Below are 22,585 nucleotides of genomic sequence, written 5' to 3' on the forward strand. Positions count from 1 at the left end.
GTGGGCATAACTCTACTCAGACAACACAGGGTTAGGGTAAGACAGTGTGGCAATACTTTATTGAACCACAACACACAATAGCCAACAGAACAGTCCCAGCAATTACCCCAACATAATGCACATTACAGGGTCTCACTCTTCCGCTGTCTCTCCAGGATAATGGTAGCTGTTATATCAGAGCTCCCAGGGTCGCTATTCCACCTGTGATACATAGAGAAGAGATAATGAAAAGCGTAGGGATATGACCAAGAACAGTCCATAGATTCCATACAAGGTCCAAAGCCCATTGACATGAGAGTCACCACCTGGCTTATCCGACCATCTCCATGGAGCCAGGCAACCAGCGGGTCCCAAACCTGGCTTTCTCCAAACAGATCCATGGTTCAGAGATGGTCAATGGATCAGATCTGTGTTCTTCCAACTGGAGCCAAAAACCCCTAGGTTGTTTCCTATAGAATCAGTGTGGTGAAATATGTGTGTGTATATATATATATATATATATATATATATATATATGTGTGTGTGTATGTGTGTATTGTATATATATATATATATATATATATATATACAGTGGACTATGTATAGATTTATTGTGTCACTGGCAATAATGTAACATCTGTCTTAAAAAGATGCAGGTCGCACCCAGGTGTTAATATGTGTTTTCCTGAGACAAGTAGACTTCTGTCTCCAATCTCACCAGGGGGTCCAGCTGGAAGCCAAGAAGAAAGGTAAGATGTCTTTTTATTATCATATTTTTATACCTTTTCTTACTGTAAGCACTGAACCTTTTTGTATTAAAGTATAAAACGTTAACAAGTTGAACCTCGAATGTTCTAAAAGAATCCATAGCCTAAGGTGTGTGAGCCTTTTGAGTGGTAGACATTATTAGTATTAATATTTCTGGGACTCATCGTCCGTGTGTTTGATGAGTGGTGGCAGCGTGTATGAACAGGTGTGTGGCCTGGGTTGGTGTGTAATTTATGCTCCCATTACAGCATAGGACAGAGGTTGAATGCTGGACTGAGAGTGGGGAGATAGATTAACCCTTGCAGGCACATCCCAAGTCACATGCTGAGAGTGGGCACGTGACGAATTAGTTACACCACGGAGAAGGGTTCCGTAACAATCATAGATATGTGTCCCTTGTTATGGTGCCATGATGAATTGGCTGCAGTCCTGTCTCTTGTCCCTTGAGTGGTTTGTAGAATGTCCGGCTGGTAGCTCTGTGTTACTTCAGCTCTAATGATGTGATCTCTGAGTCTTTTTATACCAAAGGCATGTAAGCTGGTTTTAGAATTACCCAGTGTCCTTCAGTCCAACATCAAGATAAGGTAAACAATGGTGATGAGATCAAGTAGCACTACTTGACCAATTATTATTATTATTATTTATTATTATAGCGCCATTTATTCCATGGCGCTTTACATGTGAGGAGGGGTATACATAATAAAACAAGTACAATAATCTTGAAAAATACAAGTCACAACTGGTACAGGAGGAGAGAGGACCCTGCCCGCGAGGGCTCACAATCTACAAGGGATGGGTGAGGATACAGTAGGTGAGGGTAGAGCTGGCCGTGCAGCGGTTTGGTCAATCGGTGGTTACTGCAGGTTGTAGGCTTGTCGGAAGAGGTGGGTCTTCAGGTTCTTTTTGAAGGTTTCGATGGTAGGCGAGAGTCTGATATGTTGTGGTAGAGCATTCCAGAGTAGGGGGGATGCACGAGAGAAATCTTGTATGCGATTGTGGGAAGAGGAGATAATAGGGGAGTAGAGAAGGAGATCTTGTGAGGATCGGAGGTTGCGTGCAGGAAAGTACCGGGAGACGAGGTCACAGATGTATGGAGGAGACAGGTTGTGGATGGCTTTATATGTCATGGTTAGGCTTTTGTACTGGAGTCTCTGGGTGATGGGGAGCCAGTGCAGGGATTGACAGAGGGGAGAGGCCGGGGAATAGCGGGGGGACAGGTGGATTAGTCGGGCAGCAGAGTTTAGAGTAGATTGGAGGGGTGCAAGAGTGTTAGAGGGGAGGCCACAGAGCAGGAGGTTACAGTAGTCAAGGCGGGAGATGATGAGGGCATGGACTAGGGTTTTTGCAGATTCTTGGTTTAGGAATGTGCGGATCCGTGAAATATTTTTGAGTTGGAGGCGGCAGGAAGTGGAAAGGGTTTGGATATGTGGTTTAAAGGAGAGATCAGTGTCAAGGATTACCCCAAGACAGCGGGACCAATCAATCTATTTACAAAGTCTTTCCCTCTCTGCTTTAGGCTGCTGTCACACTAGCAGTATTTGGTAAGTATTTTACATCAGAATTTGTAAGCCAAAACCAGGAGTGGGTGATAAATGCAGAAGTGGTGCATATGTTTCTATTATACTTTTCCTATATTTGTTCCACTCCTGGTTTTGGCTTACAAATACTGATGTAAAATACTGACCAAATACTGCTAGTGTGACGGCAGCCTTAGAAGTCAACAAGCTGGTTCCAGAATTCAATGCACAATTAGCATATCAGCGCACATTGATAAACAAAGAAACACACACTATGTACAAGTCACTATTACAGACTTAAACAGTATGTTAAATAGTATATCAGTTTACAAGTCTTTCTTCTTGACCCACCAGATAAACACTTAAATCCACAAGCCAATATACAGATAAAAAGTCAGTTCTTATTGGTTTGCAAAAACATAGTTTTCTGGGTAATTAAGATATACTCTGGTTTCTTCACAGGTCCCTTGATCGGTAAGCATCTCACTGGGAAATCCTACCCGTGAAAAGATGGCCAACAGTGCATCCGCCACCTTATCTGCCCTAGTTAAGGACAGAGTGACTGCCTCTAGGTACCAGGTAGCATAGTCTACCACAGTGAAGACATATTGCTATCCAGAGCTGCTGGAGATGGCCAGTGAGCCCTCAATGTCCTCCGTGAGCCTCTGGAAAGGCTCCTCTATCACTGGCAAAGGGATCATGGGAGCCTTGAGAGCAGGCCCCACCTTCCCCACTCTTTGGCAGGTGATTCAGAAGTGGCAGTAGTTTGTCACATCTGTCCCGATCTTGGGCCAATAAAAGTGTTGAGACAGCTGGACCTTAGTTTTGCTGATCCCCAAGTGTCCAGCGAGTGGGATCTCATGGGCATGAGCTGTCTTTCCCTCAACCACTCCTTTTGGGATTTTCCGGGTACTGTCTCCTGGTATAACTTTCCTCATTCCCAGAACACCCTCTCCTTACCAGTCACGGAGATGGGCGTCTCGGCGAGGTGTCTCAAATTCTCCAGGCTCGCATCTGAGTGCAGAGCAGCCTGGAACTCCTGGCTGGAGGCAGCCAGAAGTGACCTCAGGGTCCCTTCCCCACGGGAACCCTCTGGGACATGCTCTGGGTCCATCTCTGGTTCAGTCACCCCTGTGACTGAGGAGGGTCCATAAGGCAGAACGTTATCTGCGTTCTGGGCATTCTGACTGAGGGTGACAGCAACTACGTAGGCTGTCTCCCCGGGGATTTCCACAGACCCATCAGCCTGCGCTGCTATGGATGCTACCTCCCCATCCAACTCCAACATCTCAGGAGCAGTGCTATATATGGGGCAGTAGCCTTCTCCTGTGGCACTGGTCAGTTGCACGGCATCACCTTCCTCACAGTTTCCATACATCTCCCCATTTCCCATAGCACCATTGCTTGCCCCTGTTAGAGGTTTCTCAGCCATTTCACCCTACAGAGTGACGTGGCTGAGCACTCCTGCACCTATAGACACATTATCATTAGGAGATGAATGGTCAGCAGGTAAAACATGCACATTTTCATCATTGGCGTCATCAGTATTACCCTTGGCGTTTTCAGAAAAATGGTTATCAGGTAAATCATTAAACGGTAAAGCATTGTCGGGTAATACATGCAATTTCCGATTAATATCATCAGCATTAGATTGGGGAGAGGAGTCAGGGACATAATATGCAACCATCCTCCCCACATCAGTCCCTAATAAAATGTCGGTGGGCAAGTTTTCGGTCAACCCCACTTCCTTTACCCCGCTCCCAACACTCCAATCTATAAACACCCGGGCCATTGGAAAGGGACAACGGATGCCCCCAATCCTGGTGACAGTCAGGGTTTTTCTCAGAATAATCTCTTCAGGGGCCGCCAGTTTGGTTCAGATGAGGGTTCATTGAGTCCCGATGTCCTTGAGGCCTGTAGTGACATGGCCCCCCACGGTGATGTGCTGCACATTGTCATACACCCTCCCAACCACCCCACCCACCAAAAGAACTGCTGCATTAGGCCCTGGGGCCCTGGTTGGGGGTTCTTCTGCTTCTCTGGACAGTTGGCGCTGATATGACCAGTGCTATTGCAGGCATAACACTTGCAAATGTCGGTGGTTGGTCTGGTGCTGTGGGCAAAGGATACAGGGCCTTCGGTGAGCTGGCTGGCAGGGGTACCGGCATAGGTTGCAGGCTTAATCCCTCTCCAGCTGGCGGTGACTGGCTTCTGCACTTCCGATTTACGGTTGGCCTCATAGGTGTCGGCAATCTGCCCTTGTTTATCCTCTTCTTTGGGCTCTCGGTCCATCATGAACTGTCGCACCTCAGCTGGGCACAGATGTAGAAACCGGTGTTTGATTTTCAGGTCTCCCAGCTTCCCAAAGGTGGTCACTGACAGTCCTTTGATCTACTGGTTAAAGTGGGTACTGAGTCCATGCATCACATACCTATAACTGTCGTGTGGGCCACGTTGGAGGTTCCGGAACTTTTTACGGTAAACCTCAGTAGTTAGCTGGTACTTCTTTCAGGGCCTGCTTAATGGCCTCTTAGTCTCCATCTTGTTCGGGCGGGAGAAAAGCAAGTGCCTACAGAGCTTTACCTTTAAGCCCTGGGGCCAAATATCGGGCCCATTGGTTCTCAGGCAGCCGGTACTGTCTGCAGGCCTTCTCAAAGGCCCTCAGTAAAGTGTCCAAGTCCCCGTCCTTTTCCATCACAGGAAAGTGCTCTGGCCGGGGTTTAGGGATCTGAGCACTGTTGGGCTCGCCGCTGGAGTCGGGCTAACTCCAGCTGGTACTCCTGCTCAGCTTGCCGCTCGGCTCTCTCCACCTCTTGGAATTGCAGGACCAGTTGCAGACGTCTCTCTGTGTCATCTGCGGAGCATTGTTGCAGACCCAGCTGCAGGGTCCACGCTCCCCTGGTTGCAAGTAGGGCCGGCATTCAGCGGGTGGCCCTTGGCAGCAGCACCACCTGTGCTGGTGCTGGCTTCTGCGTCCACTGGGCTCTGAGAACCGTCTTGGTCCGCTTCAAATTGCACCAGTTTCGTGACCATTTGGACCTTGGTTTTGCCATGGGGTCCAGACCGTGGTACGTGCATATTCCCATACAAGTGTCCTTAATCTGCTGGGTGCACCAGCACTCTCCTTTTGTGGTCATCATTGCCAAATAAAAGATAGGACAGAAAAATGAAGAGAAAGGAGGGGGTAATCGCAAGTTCACATGGTATCATCTCAGGACTAGTAAACACTGAGCTCGTTTTCCAAAACTTTTTGCGCAGAGACCTCGCAAGAATTGTGTAAGTTTTTAGTGAGAGGAAAGATTGCTCAAACCTGATCACTAATGCTCTATTATCCCACCGCTCTGCCACCAATATGTCACGAATCACAGGGGTATAACTTTATCATCCCACCTCGCTGACCCCAATATGTCATGAACCGAGGTAGTTTGGTTGCCCCAGTTCTTTTCTGAAGGGGATTTATCTATATCCCAATTCCCAGATCCGGTTTAGAACTTTCAGCTCTCTGGCGCCCCACTTCCCCTCAGGTCAGACAGGGTACTGCACCTAGGAGTAGTTGCTGCCAGAAAGGCTGCCTTACTATGTACTGCCTAATGGGCAAACAGTAGCGAGGGCGATATAAATACTCCCACTCAGGCAGGAACGAAAACTATCAACGCCGTCCGTCGCTGCCAGTTTCCCCAGAAGCGCAGGACAATTCTGCTGCCTCCAGCTCCTATCTCTTAATCAATACTGGGTCAGGAGCCTACCCAATTAGTAGCATGATTTTACTTCAGAGGACGTGACAGTACGTTGTAGAGCAAGGAGAAACGAAACTAGTAGTTTCATATATTTTACTCCAAAAGGTAGGCAGTGTTTACAAAAGGGTAAAAAGATATTATAAAAGAAGACAAGTATCGTATGTACAATTACAAATACAAAGGGATTAACGGTGAAAATAAACTTACAGTTCTTTCATGTCATTCAATGGAACGCTATGTGGTGGCGAGGGAGGGGACCTTCCCCAAAATCTTCAGGTCAGATTGCACAGCCTGTCATAGCTGAATCTTCCAGCAAAAGACCCCCTTTGTCTGGGCCTCTGAGTTTTATACCTTTGCCCAAAACTAGGGGTCTCTCCCCCCCCCCCCCGGATGACCTCATGGGGTGTGCAGAGCTATGGAATACACTCCTCTTTCTTGAGTATATGAAAAACATCATCCCACATATCTCAGCATATGAACCTCGTAGGAAAACGACACCCGTGTCAGTATGCTCAGCGTGACATGGGGGTTCATTTTAGGATATACATGGGGTAGCTGGATGATACAGTTACGTAGTAATACGTTTTTCCATTGTGCTGGTTCTGGAACCTAGAAAACTCACTGGCTGGTAGTTCTACCAAGGCACATGTCAAAAATGTATTTGTCCAACTTCTATCATTAGCCGGTGCTATGATATTTATGTTTACAAAGACAAAGAAACCTTGTTTTTTTCCATGTGCTTCTACTTGTACTTTCAGTTTAAGGCCATAAAATTCTTCAGTGAGGGTTGCTGGCACGCTAGCTTCACATTACAGCTGTATAGAAAGGGGAAGGGAGGGGGAGTGAAATCGCAGAGTGTGCCTGGAACCATGGATCTTCTAGAAAATTACTCAGACCATGGCATATTTACATTATCGTGACAGTGTGTGACAACCTCTGTATAGCTGTGAACTTGCTGCTTCTGATCTGTGTATGACATCCTATACTGCTGTGACCCTGCTCATTCCATGCTGTGTATGACATCCTCTGTGCTGCTGTGACTCTGCTCCTTCCTTTCTGTGTATAACATCATCTGTGCTACTGTAACCCTGCTCCTTCCATGCTGTGTGTATGGCATCCTCTGTGCTGCTGTGACCCTGATCATTCCATTCTGTGTATGACATCCTCTGTGCTAAAGTGTCAGGATTATGATGTATTTGATTCCTCCCAGCTCTTGATCCCTGCTGACAATACAGCTGTAACGTGAAATTCCAGTGTGGGACTCTGTCCCCCTCCCTCTTGAATGCGGTAGTGAGCAGAAAACCAGTTCTTTGTCTGAAACCATGTGCTCCTTTGTATATCAGAGAGTTATTCAAGATGGAATAATTCCACCCCAAGTAGTGACATAGAGATGAAAGTTATATATTTTGGATATACAACAATAGGGCTACATACAAGTGCGTTTACTAAGAGTAGCGCCTAGCAGAAACAGAGAAATGGATTACTGCTTAACCCGGGCTCATACTCACTTTAAGGTTATACTTAAATAAACCCCCATGTCGTGCTGAGCATAATGATAACTTTGTCTTTCTCCTACGACATTCATACGCCGAGATATGAGTAATGGAAGATTTGACATAACTTCCAGAAAGGGAGAGCATTCCAGGGCACAGCCCACTCAGTGAGGTCATCAACAGAGCATATACATTTAGGAGCTGAGTTAGAAGGGGTAGTTTTCGCCCAGGGAGTCAGCTGAGAGAGGGGCTCTGCAAATCTGCCTGATGCATTGGGACACACTCCTCTTTCCCCCAGCCGCATGGTCTGCTATGAAATGACTTAAGAATAGTGATGAGTAGTGTTGAGCATTCCGATACCGCAAGTATCGGGTATCGGCCGATACTTGCGGTATCGGAATTCCGATACCGAATTCCGATACCGGATACCGGAATCGGAAGTTCCCAGAATTCAAACTGAACGCAGCAGCCAATGAGGAATGATTGGAAGTGTGGGCACATCCTGTTTAGCATGGTGGGCATGTAAGTACTGGCAAGGCTGTGATTGGCTGCTGAAATGATGTCACTCTGCACTATAAAAAACGCTGCCGCCATTTTGCGCTCACTCTGCTGTGATTTCAGTTAGGGACAGGACGCTGTGTTCTAACTGAGGGCCAGTTGAGATAGCTAATTGCTTTATTTTCCTTTCCCAAGGCTAATTTAGCAAAACGCTGTGTGTTCTTCACTGTTCACCTTGCTCTTGCCTTGCAGCGCTGTTTTAACAGCGTTCTGCAAGGTCTCTGTGTGTGTGTGTGTGTGTGTGTGTGTGTGCAGCTCACTCTGTAGTCTGTGTGCAGCCATATACCCGGTTGTATTCAGCTCAGGGGGGGTTCACACTGCCTCACACAGTTGTCCTTTTTTGCTCATAGTGCAGCCTGGTGCACATTTTTTCTCAAATTTCCTATTAGTGTTTTTCCACCCGCCTCCAGGTAAATTGTGGAAAAACACTACATAGGATAACCTAGAGGAGGGTTTTTGGGCCTTGCAGCGCCGTTTACGGCTGTCTGCACGGTCTCCGTGTGAGCGCAGCTTGCCCTGTAGTCTGTGTGCAGCCATAGCCGGTTGGATTCAGCTCAGGGTGCGTTACTGCCTCATACCTTGAAAAAAAATTTCCTTTTTTTCAAATAGTGCAGCCTGTTTAAAATTTAAAAAAAATTTTCCTATTAGTGTCTTTCCACCCGTCTCCAGCTAAATAGTGGAAAAACACTACATAGGATAACCTAGAGGAGGGTTTTTGGGCCTTGCAGCGCCGTTTACGGCTGTCTGCACGGTCCCCGTGTGAGTTAAACTTGCTCTGTAGTCCGATCTGCAGAAAAAAAAAAAAGTAAAGTTCACCAAACACCACTTAACACTTGTGTAGGCCACATTTGAAAAATAATAAAGTTTAGTCCACACTTTACAACATTAGTGTTTCTTACACCTGTTAGGAGGAGCATTTCAGGAATAAGCACACTAAGGCCTTAGTACTTTTCTGCTTATCTTTATCTGTCAACCAAGATGAAGAGGGCAGGGAGTAAGGCACGTGGGCGTGGGCGCGGAGCAGGGAGAGGAGCAGGGAGAGGACGTGGTGATTCTGTGCCTGCTGCGGGCACCGGTGACTCGTCGTCACTCAGTTTCAGCAGGGAACAGTCCTTCATGCGCAGCTTTGTCGGAGAGCGCCGTGCACCGCTGCTGCGTGAAGATCAAATTGAAACCGTTGTCGGGTGGATGGCAGCTAACGCCTCGGCATCGACTTCAGTTAGTGCCACATCCTCTCAGGCACAGAGCACTGGAGAGCAGCCATCTGTCTCTTCACCACCTGCCAAATTGGCCAGGCAGTCAGAGAGCCCAGGACAGGAGCCGTCTCTACTTCTGTTCTCTGAATCTCTTGGCTTGTAAACAGGGGGCCAGCCGAGCAGCATTGGAGAAATGGAAGAAGAGGCAGTGTGCAGTGATGCCCAACAGCTTTGTCTCTCTGACTCTGAAGAGGCGGGTGGGCCAGTGCCTGCGGTGACCACAGCGCAGTACGCATCTGATGATGAAACTCAGGTGCCGCTTTCTGGTGCGTACTGTGCTGCCGAGACTACCCAGGAGGAGCAGTTGGTGGCAGAGGGTAGTGGAGATGATGAGGTCGTTGACCCATCGTGGCGTGAGGAGCAGGAAGGTGGTGGGAGCAGCTCTGAGGAAGAGATTCCCCTTACGGGCCAAAGAGGGAGAGGGAGGGGGAAGACTGCGGAGCCTGTAGCCTCCACTTTGGCACCCGTTAGGAGCCTGTCTCTTTCCAAAGCCAAAAAGGGCGCTCCCAAGACTTGCAGTGCCTGGTCCTTTTTTGACACAGTTGCAGATGACATTTGTTTTGTCAAATGCAAGCTGTGTCATCAGAAAGTCAAAAGAGGGAAAAGTGTCAGCAACCTCAATACCACAAATATGTGGAAACATGTGCGGACCAGGCACACGGTGGAGTTACAGAAACACACTGAAGATGTAGGCCAACCAACAGCGGCAGCTACCACCTCTTCAGCTAGTGTTGCCTCTTCCTCCAGCTCACGCACAGCTGGTTTGGCTTCCTCCCAGGATCGCCATGGAAGAACCTCTGGCACTGTTGTCCAGAGACCTTGTGTAATTCCACCCACAGCACCACCTTCCCAGTCATCCTCACACTCCCAGTCTACTCTACAGCCATCGGTAGTACAGGCATGGGAGAAAAGGCGGGCATTCTCGGCCAACCACCCCCGAGCACAGGCTCTGAATGCAGGCATTGCCAAACTGTTGTCCCTGGAAATGCTCTCATTCAGGCTGGTGGAGACTGACAGCTTCCGTGACTTGATGGCATTGGCAGTCCGACAGTACAAGGTGCCCAGCCGCTTTTACTTCAGCAGGCAAGCTGTCCCTGCCTTGCACAGGCATGTTGAGGGAAACATAAAACATGCGCTACTGAACGCCGTCAGTAGCAAGGTCCACCTCACCACCGATGCGTGGACCAGTCAGCATGGACAGGGGCGATACGTTTCCCTCACTGCCCATTGGGTTAATGTTGTTGAGCCAGGTACAGATCGTGCGAGTGGCGCAGGACGTGTCCTGCCCACTCCAAGGATTGCAGGAATCCAGTCTGTACGCATTGACTCCTCCTCTTACACAAGTTCCTCAGAATCATCTCTGCAGGAGCCGTCACAGTCCACCTCCACATGGACCCGTGAACGTTTACCTATGACCGACATGAGCACAGCCGTGGCCAAACGTCAGCAGGCCGTCTTGAAACTAGTTTCATTGGGGAATCGAAGCCACACAGCGCAGGAGCTCTGGAATGCCATTAAGCAGGAGAGCGATGTGTGGTTACTGCCAGCGAATCTCCAGCCAGGCATGGTAGTGTGTGACAATGGCCGAAATCTGGTGGCAGCTTTGGCCCTTGGCAACCTCACTCACATCCCATGTCTGGCACATGTGCTCAATTTGGTTGTGCAGAGTTTTCTGAAGGACTATCCGGACCTTGATGCACTGCTGCACAAGGTCCGCCTAGAGTGTGCTCACTTGCGGCGTTCCAGCTTGGCAAGATCCCGCATTGCTGCTCTGCAGCGCCGATTCCGCCTTCCGGAACACCGCATCATATGTGACCTACCTACCCGGTGGAATTCCACGTTACATATGTTGGAGCGGTTGTGTGAGCAGCAGCAAGCAGTTATGGAGTACCAGCTGCATCAGGTGCAAAGAAGTCGCAGTCAGCGCCGATCAGACTTCACAACCACAGAGTGGGCCACTATGAAGGACGTCTGCCAGGTTTTGCGTCCTTTTGATTATTCCACGCGGATGGCAAGTGCAGATGATGCACTAGTCAGCATGACTGTCCCCCTTATCTGCCTGCTTCAGCAAACTTTGCAAGGGTTAAGGGATGATGTTGTGGAAGAGGTGGAGGATGAGGAGTCACCTTTTCCATCAGCTTCTGGAGAGTCAGCGCCACGTGGTTCCTCACAAAGGGGTACGCAGGGGCCCCTTTGTGAGGAGGATGAGGAGTCAATGGAGGAGGAAGAGCTCCGTCCAGAGGAGGGAGCGACACAATTGTCCAGTGGTCAGTGTGTACAGCGAGGGTGGGGTGATGACGAGCGGGCAGAGATCATGTCTCAAGCAGGGGACAGCGTTTCTGGGCCAGTTGGCAGTCTGCAGCACATGGTGGATTTCATGCTGCAGTGCCTGAGAAACGACCGCCGCATCGACCACATTCTCAACATGCCTGATTATTGGGTGTTCACCCTCCTCGATCCTCGCTACCGGGACAACGTCCAAACCCTCATCCCAGCGTTGACCCGGGAGCGTAAATTGTGGGAGTACCACGACACACTGGTGAATTCCATCATCTTCTCCAGTCCAACTGAGAGAAGTGCTGCTAGTGCTTTACAAAGCAGCTCAGTGCGTCGAGGCAGTGGGGGAGGCTCTGCCCAAAGAGGGAGCAGAAGCAGTGCCTCTGCCCAAGGCAAGCCCAGTATGGCACAACTCTGGCACACTTTTGTGTGCCTGCCCCAAATGTCTACACCATCACCGGCGGCTCCAGTCAGCAGGAGGCAACAGTTCCGTCAGATGGTGACAGACTACATGGCTTGCCCTCTTACTGTACTCCCAGACGGCTCTTCCCCGTTCAAGTTTTGGGTCTCTAAGCTGGATACATGGCCAGAGCTAAGCCAGTATGCATTGGAGGTGCTGGCTTGCCCTGCGGCTAGTGTCTTATCGGAACGTGTCTTTAGTGCCGCAGGTGGTGTACTAACAGACCGTCGCATGCGACTATCCTCCGATAACGTTGACCGGCTTACTTTCCTGAAAATGAACCAGGCCTGGATCTCGCAGGAATTTGCCACTCCTCTGCCTGATTAAGTAATTGGGTGTCATCCAGGTCTCCTGCTGTGTTCATCTTTCTACCACCTGAACTGCTATTCCTGGGCTCCAACACCGCCAGTTGCGGCTCAGAAGTGCAGGCTGCACAGTAAAAACATACGACCCAGTGTTATTGGGTTTCAGTAACGTCAGCTGATCCCCAGCTGTGTAGTCGGCAATGTGTCCTGCGACCGCCACGCTGGCACAACAACCTAAATGTAAGGGAACCTGTCCCCCCCCCCCCTGTCATTTGTTACTGAAAGAGCCATCTTGTGCAGCAGTAATGCTGCACAAGGAAAAGGTAGCTCTTTTAGTTTAGCTGATCCCTAATAGCATGCCACGGCCGTGACACCGCACAGTCTGAAGAAGAGGGAAGGAGGGGAGTGAGTCGAGGATATGCACTGCGCATGCCCATGGATCCAAGGACCGCAGTGGGATTACGTTAGACGACACTACGAGGTGGGATCTGGAGCAGCGTGGACGCACAGGCACTGACAGCCTGACACCAAATTATGTCAGAAGACAGGCAGCGCTAATTGGGCATGGCCAAGGGATAACAGAACAGCGCAGGCTCAGTGACAGCTTAAAACAACGCTGAGGAGGCAGCGCACGGCACCAAGGGGATAGGAATGACAGCTGTGCTGTGTCCCATTACGAAGGAAATTTGCACCTCCGGGACGGTTTTACGGTATAAGGGGACACATTTTTAGTGTTTACTTCTGTGTTTGCAAGGAGCATAATTAAAAGAGCAACCTTTTCCTTTTGCATCCTTAGTGCTGCACAAGATGGCTCTTTCAGCTACAAACGTCTTGGGGGGGGGGGGTTAAAGGTTCCCTTTCAACTTGCTCCAATCAGGCTTCGGCCTACACTCTGTTCCTCTGCTACTCCTGCTGTCCCTGGGCTCTAACACCGCCAGTTGGTGCCTGGAAGTGCTGTCTGCACAGTCAACAGTCGCTCCTCTGTTATTGGGGTTCAGTAACGTCAGCTGATCCCCAGCTGTGTGTGCGGCAATACCTCCAATCTGCTCCTCCTGCTGTCCCTGGGCTCTAACACCGCCAGTTCGTGCCTGGAAGTGCTGTCTGCACAGTCAACAGTCGCTCCTCTGTTATTGGGGTTCAGTAACGTCAGCTGATCCCCAGCTGTGTATCCGGCAACGTGTCATGCGACCGCCACGCTGGCACAACTAAAATGTAAGGGGACCTGTCCCCCCCCCCCCCTAGGCGTTTGTTACTGAAAGAGCCACCTTGTGCAGCACTAATACTGCACAAGGAAAAGGTCGCTCTTGAAATTATGCTCCTTGCAAATGCTGAACTACACACTCATGTAATGTGTCCCCTCACACCGTCCAACCGTCCCGGAGGTGGGACTTTCCTTTGTAATGTGACGCAGCACAGCCGTCATTGCTATCCCCTTGGCACCGTGCGCTGCCTCCTTAGCGTTGTTTGATTCCGTCATGGACCCTGCGCTGTTATGTTATACCTTGGCCATGCACAGTTTGCGCTGCCCGTCCTCTGACATCATTTGTTGTCGTCCTGGCTGCGCCTGTGCGTCCACGCTGCCCGAAATCCCACCTCGCAGTGTCGTCTAATGTGATCCCACAGTGGGCCTGGTATCCATGGCCATGCGCAGTGCATATACTAGCCTCTCACTCCCCTTCTTCACGCTTCTTCAGACTAGGCGGCGTCAGCTGATCCCTAATAGCATGCCACGGCCGTGACGCCGCACAGTCTGAAGAAGCAGGAAGGAGGTGAGTGAGAGGCGATGATATGCACTGCGCATGCCCATGGATCCCTGGCCCGCAGTGGGATTACATTAGATGACACTGCGAGGTTGGATCTCGGGCAGCTTGGACGCACAGGCACTGCCAGCCTGACACCTAAATGATGTCAGAAGACGGGCACCGCTAACTGTGCATGGCCAAGGGATAACATTACAGCGCGGGCTCCGTGACAGAACCAAACAACGTTGAGGAGGTGGCGCACGGCACCAAGGGGGTTGGAATGACGGCTGTGCTGTGTCACATTACAAAGGAAAGTCCCACTTCCGGGACGGTTTGACGGTGTGAGGGGACACATTATATGAGTGTGTACTTCAGCGTTTGCAAGGAGCATAATTTTCGGAGCCACCATTTTCCATGTGCAGTATTACTGCTGTACAAGATGGCTCTTTCAGCAACAAATGCCTGGGGGGGGGGGGGGGGGGGTTAAAGGTTCCCTTTCAACTTGCTCCACTGCAGGCTTCGGCCTACACTCTGCTCCTCTTTGATTCCCTGGGTTTCAACACTGTCAGTTGCCACCTGGAAGTGTTGTCTACACAGAAAAAACTCTAGCTGACGTGTCAGTGGGGTTCAGCACCGCCAGCTGTTCCCCTGCTGTGTAGTCGGCAACGTGTCCAGCACAAGCCACGCTGGCACAACAGACCAAAAGCTGCCACCAGTGCAGGCTTCGGCCTACACTCTGCTCCTCTCCTCCTCCTGCTGCCCCTGGGCTCAAAACACCGCTAGTTTTTGCCCGGAAGTGCTAGCTGCACAGAGAAAAACACCAGCCAATGTGTTAGTGGGGTTCAGCACCGCCAGCTGTTCCCCTGCTGTGTAGCCGGCAACGTGACCTGCAAACGCCACGCAGGCACATGAACTGAAATTAAAGGGACCCTGCCACCCACCCCAAGGTGTTTCTATGTATAACAGCTACCTTGTACAGCAGTAATGCTGCATTTGTACAAGGTGGCTGACTTTTTATCCTTGCCAACGTGGAACTCAACACATACAAAATGTGTCTCATTGAGACCATTCCACTGTCCCTGAGGTGTGACTTTCCTTTCTAATGACACGCACCACCCCCCTTGGTAGCGCTGCACGTCTTCTGACATCATTGGTTGGCTGCCTGTGCCTGTGCGTCCGCCCTGCCCGACACAACCCCCCTCGTTGTCTCATATATTTTGGCTGCGAGGGTGTGATTGATGGGCATGTGCAGTGCATATGTTCGCCTGTCTTAACTCATCTCCTTCCGCCTTCTTCAGACTGTGCGGCCTCATGGCCGTGGTAGGCGATAAGGGATCAGCTGAGGCCGCCCAGTCTGAAGCAGGTATAAGGACATGTGTGAGCGGCAAACATATTTACTGCACAAGGCCACGAATCCCAGCCACGCAGTGTGATTTTTTGAAAACACACTGCGGGTCTGGGATTCATGGCCATTGCTAACCGCACCGGCCAACATGAAATGAGGTGAGAAGACAGGCAGCGCTCACAGCGCATGGCCAAGGGATCACAATAGCGCAGACTCCTGTACAGCAAATAACAACGCTCAGGAGGCTGCGCCCAGCACCAAGGCGTTATTTATGTGCACCTGTGCTGCGTCTCCTTAAAAAGACAAGTCACGCCTCCAATACAGAACTGAACTACTGTTCAATGGGCTAAATTGTGTACGTCTTTCATTCTGCGTGTGCAATGAGCAAAACTTAAAGGGCAACCTTTAACTTGTGGAGCTTTACTGCTGCACAAGGTGTGGCTCTTCAACATTGTAACACCTGAGGGTGGGTTAAAGGTTACCTTTGAAATTGGTTCAAGTAGGCTTCCGCCTACACTCTGCTCCTCCTGCAGACCCTGGGCTCTAACTACGCCAGTTGGGGCCCGGAAGTGCTGGCTGCACAGAGAAAAACACCCACCATTGTGTCAGTGGGGTTCAGCACCGCCAGCTGTTCCCCTGCTGTGTAGCCGGCATCGTGTCCAGCACAAGCCACGCTGGCACAACAGACCAAAAGCTGCCACCAGTGCAGGCTTCGGCCTACACTCTGCTCCTCTCCTCCTCCTGCTGCCCCTGGGCTATAACACCGCCAGTTGTAGCCTGGAAGTGCTAGCTGCACAGAGAAAAACACCAGCCAATGTGTTAGTGGGGTTCAGCAACGCCAGCTGTTCCCCTGCTGTGTAGCTGGCAAAGTGTCCTGCAAACGCCATGCAGGCACCTGAACTGAAATTAAAGGGAACCTGGCCCCACCCCCCCAGGTCTTTCTATGTATAACAGCCACCTAGTACAGCAGTACTGCTGCATTTGTACAAGGTGGCTGATTTTTTCTCATTGCCCACGTTGAATTAAACACGTAAAATATGTGTCTCATTACAGACCATTACAATGTCCCTAAGGTGTGACTTTCCTTTTTAATGACACGCACCACCCCCCTTGGTAGCGCTGCCCGTCTTCTGACATCATTGGTTGGCTGCCTGTGCCTGTGCGTCCGCCATGCCCGACACAACCCCCCTCGTTGTCTCATATATTTTGGCTGCGAGGGTGTGATTGATGGGCATGTGCAGTGCATATGTTCGCCTGTCTTAACTCATCTCCTTCCGCCTTCTTCAGACTGTGCGGCCTCATGGTCGTGGTAGGCGATAAGGGATCAGCTGAGGCCGCCCAGTCTGAAGCAGGTGTAAGGACATGTGTGAGCGGCAAACATATTTACTGCACAAGGCCACGAATCCCAGCCACGCAGTGTGATTTTTTGAAAACACACTGCGGGCCTGGGATTCATGGCCATTGCTAACCGCACCGGCCAACATGAAATGAGGTGAGAAGACAGGCAGCGCTGACAGCGCATGGCCAAGGGATCACAATAGCGCAGACTCCTGTACAGCAAATAACAACGCTCAGGAGGCTGCGCCCAGCACCAAGGCGTTATTTATGTGCACCTGTGCTGCGTCTCCTTAAAAAGACAAGTCACGCCTCCACTACTGTTTGACAGTATAATGGGCCAAATAGTGTACGTGTTTTATTCAGCGTGTGCAAGGAGCAAAATTAATAGAGCAACCTTTGACTTGTGCAGCATTAATGCTGCACAAGGTGTGGCTCTTGCACCTTGCAACACCTGAGGGGGGGTTAAAGGTAACTTTTGAAATTGGTTCAACTAGGCTTCGGCCTACACTCTGCTCCTCTCCTCCTCCTGCTGCCCCTGGGCTCTAACACCGCCAGTTTTTGCCCGGAAGTGCTACCTGCACAGATAAAAACACCAGCCAATGTGTTAGTGGGGTTCAGCACCGCCAGCTGTTCCCCTGCTGTGTAGCCGGCATCGTGTCCAGCACAAGCCACGCTGGCACAACAGACCAAAAGCTGCCACCAGTGCAGGCTTCGGCCTACACTTTGCTCCTCTCTTCCTCCTGCTGACCCCGGGCTCTAACACCGCCAGTTTTTGCCCACACATGCTAGCTGCACAGAGAAAAACACCAGTCAATGTGTCAGTGGGGTTCAGCACCGCCAGCTGTTCCCCTGCTGTGTAGCTGGCAACGTGTCCTGCAAACGCCATGCAGGCACCTGAACTGAAATTAAAGGGAACCAGCCCCCACCCCTCCAGGTGTTTCTATGTATAACAGCCACCTTGTACAGCAGTACTGCTGCATTTGTACAAGGTGGCTGACTTTTTCTCCTTGCCCACGTTTAATTAAACACGTACTAAATGTGTCTCATTGAGACCATTCCACTGTTCCTTTCTAATGATACGCAGCACCAGCCTTGGTAGCGCTTCCCGTCTTTTGACATCATTGGTTAGCTGGCTGCGCCTGTGCGTCTGCCCTGCTCGAAACAACGCCCCTCGGTGTCTTATTTTTTTGGACAGCGAGGGTGTGATTGATGGGCATGTGCAGTGCATATGTTTGCCTGTGTTCACTCATCTCCTTCCGCCTTCTTCAGACTGGGTGGCCTCATGGCCGCGGCATGCGATAAGGGATCAGATGAGGCCGCCCAGTCTGAAGCAGGTGTAAGGACATGTGTGAGCGGCAAACATATTTACTGCACAAGGCCACGAATCCCAGCCACACAGTGTGATTTTTTGAAAACACACTGTGGGTCTGGGATTCATGTCCATCGCTAACCGCAACGGCCGACATGAAATGAGGTCAGAAGACAGGAAGCGCTCACAGCGCATGGCCAAGGGATAACAATAGCGCAGTCTCCTGTACAGCAAATAACAACGCTCAGGAAGCTGCGCCCATGCACCAAGGTGTTATTTTGGACACCTGTGCTGCGTCTCCTTAAAAAGACAAGTCACGCCTCCACTACTGTTTGACAGTATAATGGGCTAAATAGTGTACGTGTTTTATTCAGCGTGTGCAAGGAGCAAAATTAAGAGAGCAACCTTTGACTTGTGCAGCATTAATGCTGTTCAAGGTGTGGCTCTTGTACCTTGCAACACCTGAGGGGGGGTTAAAGGTTACCTTTGAAATTGGTTCAACTAGGCTTCGGCCTACACTCAGCTCCTCTCCTCCTCCTGCTGACCCTGGGCTCTAACACCGCTAGTTTTTGCCCTGAAGTGCTAGCTGCACAGAGAAAAACACCAGCCAATGTGTTAGTGGGGTTCAGCACCGCCAGCTGTTCCCCTGCTGTGTAGCCGGCATCGTGTCCAGCACAAGCCACGCTGGCACAACAGACCAAAAGCTGCCACCAGTGCAGGCTTCGGCCTACACTCTGCTACTCTCCTCCTCCTGCTGACCCTGGGCTCAAACACCGCCAGTTTTTGCCCGGACATGCTAGCTGCACAGAGAAGAACACCAGCCAATGTGTTAGTGGGGTTCAGCAACGCCAGCTGTTCCCCTGCTGTGTAGCTGGCAAAGTGTCCTGCAAACGCCATGCAGGCACCTGAACTGAAATTAAAGGGAACCTGGCCCCACCCCCCCAGGTCTTTCTATGTATAACAGCCACCTAGTACAGCAGTACTGCTGCATTTGTACAAGGTGGCTGATTTTTTCTCATTGCCCACGTTGAATTAAACACGTAAAATATGTGTCTCATTACAGACCATTACAATGTCCCTGAGGTGTGACTTTCCTTTTTAATGACACGCACCACCCCCCTTGGTAGCGCTGCCCGTCTTCTGACATCATTGGTTGGCTGCCTGTGCCTGTGCGTCCGCCATGCCCGACACAACCCCCCTCGTTGTCTCATATATTTTGGCTGCGAGGGTGTGATTGATGGGCATGTGCAGTGCATATGTTCGCCTGTCTTAACTCATCTCCTTCCGCCTTCTTCAGACTGTGCGGCCTCATGGTCGTGGTAGGCGATAAGGGATCAGCTGAGGCCGCCCAGTCTGAAGCAGGTGTAAGGACATGTGTGAGCGGCAAACATATTTACTGCACAAGGCCACGAATCCCAGCCACGCAGTGTGATTTTTTGAAAACACACTGCGGGCCTGGGATTCATGGCCATTGCTAACCGCACCGGCCAACATGAAATGAGGTGAGAAGACAGGCAGCGCTGACAGCGCATGGCCAAGGGATCACAATAGCGCAGACTCCTGTACAGCAAATAACAACGCTCAGGAGGCTGCGCCCAGCACCAAGGCGTTATTTATGTGTACCTGTGCTGCGTCTCCTTAAAAAGACAAGTCACGCCTCCACTACTGTTTGACAGTATAATGGGCTAAATAGTGTACGTGTTTTATTCAGCGTTTGCAAGGAGCAAAATTAATAGAGCAACCTTTGACTTGTGCAGCATTAATGCTGCACAAGGTGTGGCTCTTGTACCTTGCAACACCTGAGGGGGGGTTAAAGGTAACTTTTGAAATTGGTTCAACTAGGCTTCGGCCTACACTCTGCTCCTCTCCTCCTCCTGCTGCCCCTGGGCTCAAACACCGCTAGTTTTTGCCCGGAAGTGCTAGCTGCACAGAGAAAAACACCAGCCAATGTGTTAGTGGGGTTCAGCACCGCCAGCTGTTCCCCTGCTATGTAGCCGGCATCGTGTCCAGCACAAACCACGCTGGCACAACAGACCAAAAGCTGCCACCAGTGCAGGCTTCGGCCTACACTTTGCTCCTCTCCTCCTCCTGCTGACCCCGGGCTCTAACACCGCCAGTTTTTGCCCGGATGTGCTAGCTGCACAGAGAAAAACACCAGTCAATGTGTCAGTGGGGTTCAGAACCGCCAGCTGTTCCCCTGCTGTTTAGCTGGCAACGTGTCCTGCAAACGCCATGCAGGCACCTGAACTGAAATTAAAGGGAACCAGCCCCCACCCCTCCAGGTGTTTCTATGTATAACAGCCACCTTGTACAGCAGTACTGCTGCATTTGTACAAGGTGGCTGACTTTTTCTCCTTCCCCACGTTTAATTAAACACGTACTAAATGTGTCTCATTGAGACCATTCCACTGTCCCTGAGGTTTGACTTTCCTTTCTAATGATACGCAGCACCACCCTTGGTAGCGCTTCCCGTCTTCTGACATCATTGGTTAGCTGGCTGCGCCTGTGCGTCTGCCCTGCTCGAAACAACGCCCCTCGATGTCTTATTTTTTTGGACAGCAAGGGTGTGATTGATGGGCATGTGCAGTGCATATGTTTGCCTGTGTTCACTCATCTCCTTCCGCCTTCTTCAGACTGGGTGGCCTCATGGCCACGGCATGCGATAAGGGATCAGATGAGGCCGCCCAGTCTGAAGCAGGTGTAAGGACATGTGTGAGCGGCAAACATATTTACTGCACAAGGCCACGAATCCCAGCCACGCAGTGTGATTTTTTGAAAACACACTGTGGGTCTGGGATTCATGTCCATCGCTAACCGCAACGGCCGACATGAAATGAGGTCAGAAGACAGGAAGCGCTCACAGCGCATGGCCAAGGGATAACAATAGCGCAGTCTCCTGTACAGCAAATAACAACGCTCAGGAAGCTGCGCCCATGCACCAAGGTGTTATTTTGGACACCTGTGCTGCGTCTCCTTAAAAAGACAAGTCACGCCTCCACTACTGTTTGACAGTATAATGGGCTAAATAGTGTACGTGTTTTATTCAGCGTGTGCAAGGAGCAAAATTAAGAGAGCAACCTTTGACTTGTGCAGCATTAATGCTGTTCAAGGTGTGGCTCTTGTACCTTGCAACACCTGAGGGGGGGTTAAAGGTTTCCTTTGAAATTGGTTCAACTAGGCTTCGGCCTACACTCTGCTCCTCTCCTCCTCCTGCTGACCCTGGGCTCTAACACCGCTAGTTTTTGCCCTGAAGTGCTAGCTGCACAGAGAAAAACACCAGCCAATGTGTTAGTGGGGTTCAGCACCGCCAGCTGTTCCCCTGCTGTGTAGCCGGCATCGTGTCCAGCACAAGCCACGCTGGCACAACAGACCAAAAGCTGCCACCAGTGCAGGCTTCGGCCTACACTCTGCTACTCTCCTCCTCCTGCTGACCCTGGGCTCAAACACCGCCAGTTTTTGCCCGGACATGCTAGCTGCACAGAGAAGAACACCAGCCAATGTGTTAGTGGGGTTCAGCACCGCCAGCTGTTCCCCTGCTGTGTAGCCGGCAACGTGACCTGCAAACGCCACGCAGGCACATGAACTGAAATTGAAGGAAGCCTGCCCCCCACCCCCAGGTGTTTCTATGTTTAACAGCCACCTTGTACAGCAGTACTGCTGCATTTGTACAAGGTGGCTGACTTTTTCTCCTTGCCCACGTTTAATTAAACACGTACTAAATGTGTCTCATTGAGACCATTCCACTGTCCCTGAGGTGTGACTTTCCTTTTTAATGACATGCATCACCCCCATTGCTAGCGCTGCCCGTCTTCTGACATCATTGGTTGGCTGGCTGTGCCTGTGCGTCCGCCCTGCCCGACACAACCCCCCTCGTTGTCTCATATATTATGACTGCGAGGGTGTGATTGATGGGCACGAGCAGTGCATATCTTCGCCTGTCTTCACTCCCCTCCTTCCGCCTTCTGCAGAATGTGCGGCCTCATGGCCGTGGCAGGCGATAAGGGATCAGCTGAGGCCGCCCAGTCTGAAGCAGGTGTAAGGACATGTGTGAGCGGCGAACATATTTACTGCACAAGGCCACGAATCCCAGCACCGCAGTGTGACTTTATGAAAAGGCACTGTGGGTCTGGGATTTATGGTCATCGTTAACCGCACCGGCCAACATGAAATGAGGTCATAAGACGGCCTGCACTAACAGGGTATTGCCAAGGGATAACACAAGAGCGCAGACTACTGTACTGCAAATAACAACGCTCAGGAATCTGCGCCCAGCACCTAGGTGTAAATTTTGACACCTGTGCTGCGTCTTCTTAAAAAGAAAAGTCACGCCTCCACTACTGTTTGACAGTATAATGGGCTAAATAGTGTACGTGTTTTATTCAGCGTGTGCAAGGAGCAAAATTAAGAGAGCAACCTTTGACTTGTGCAGCATTAATGCTGTTCAAGGTGTGGCTCTTGTACCTTGCAACACCTGAGGGGGGGTTAAAGGTTACCTTTGAAA

Source organism: Ranitomeya imitator, chromosome 1 (assembly GCF_032444005.1).
Source record: "Ranitomeya imitator isolate aRanImi1 chromosome 1, aRanImi1.pri, whole genome shotgun sequence".
NCBI classification, from domain to species: domain Eukaryota; kingdom Metazoa; phylum Chordata; class Amphibia; order Anura; family Dendrobatidae; genus Ranitomeya; species Ranitomeya imitator.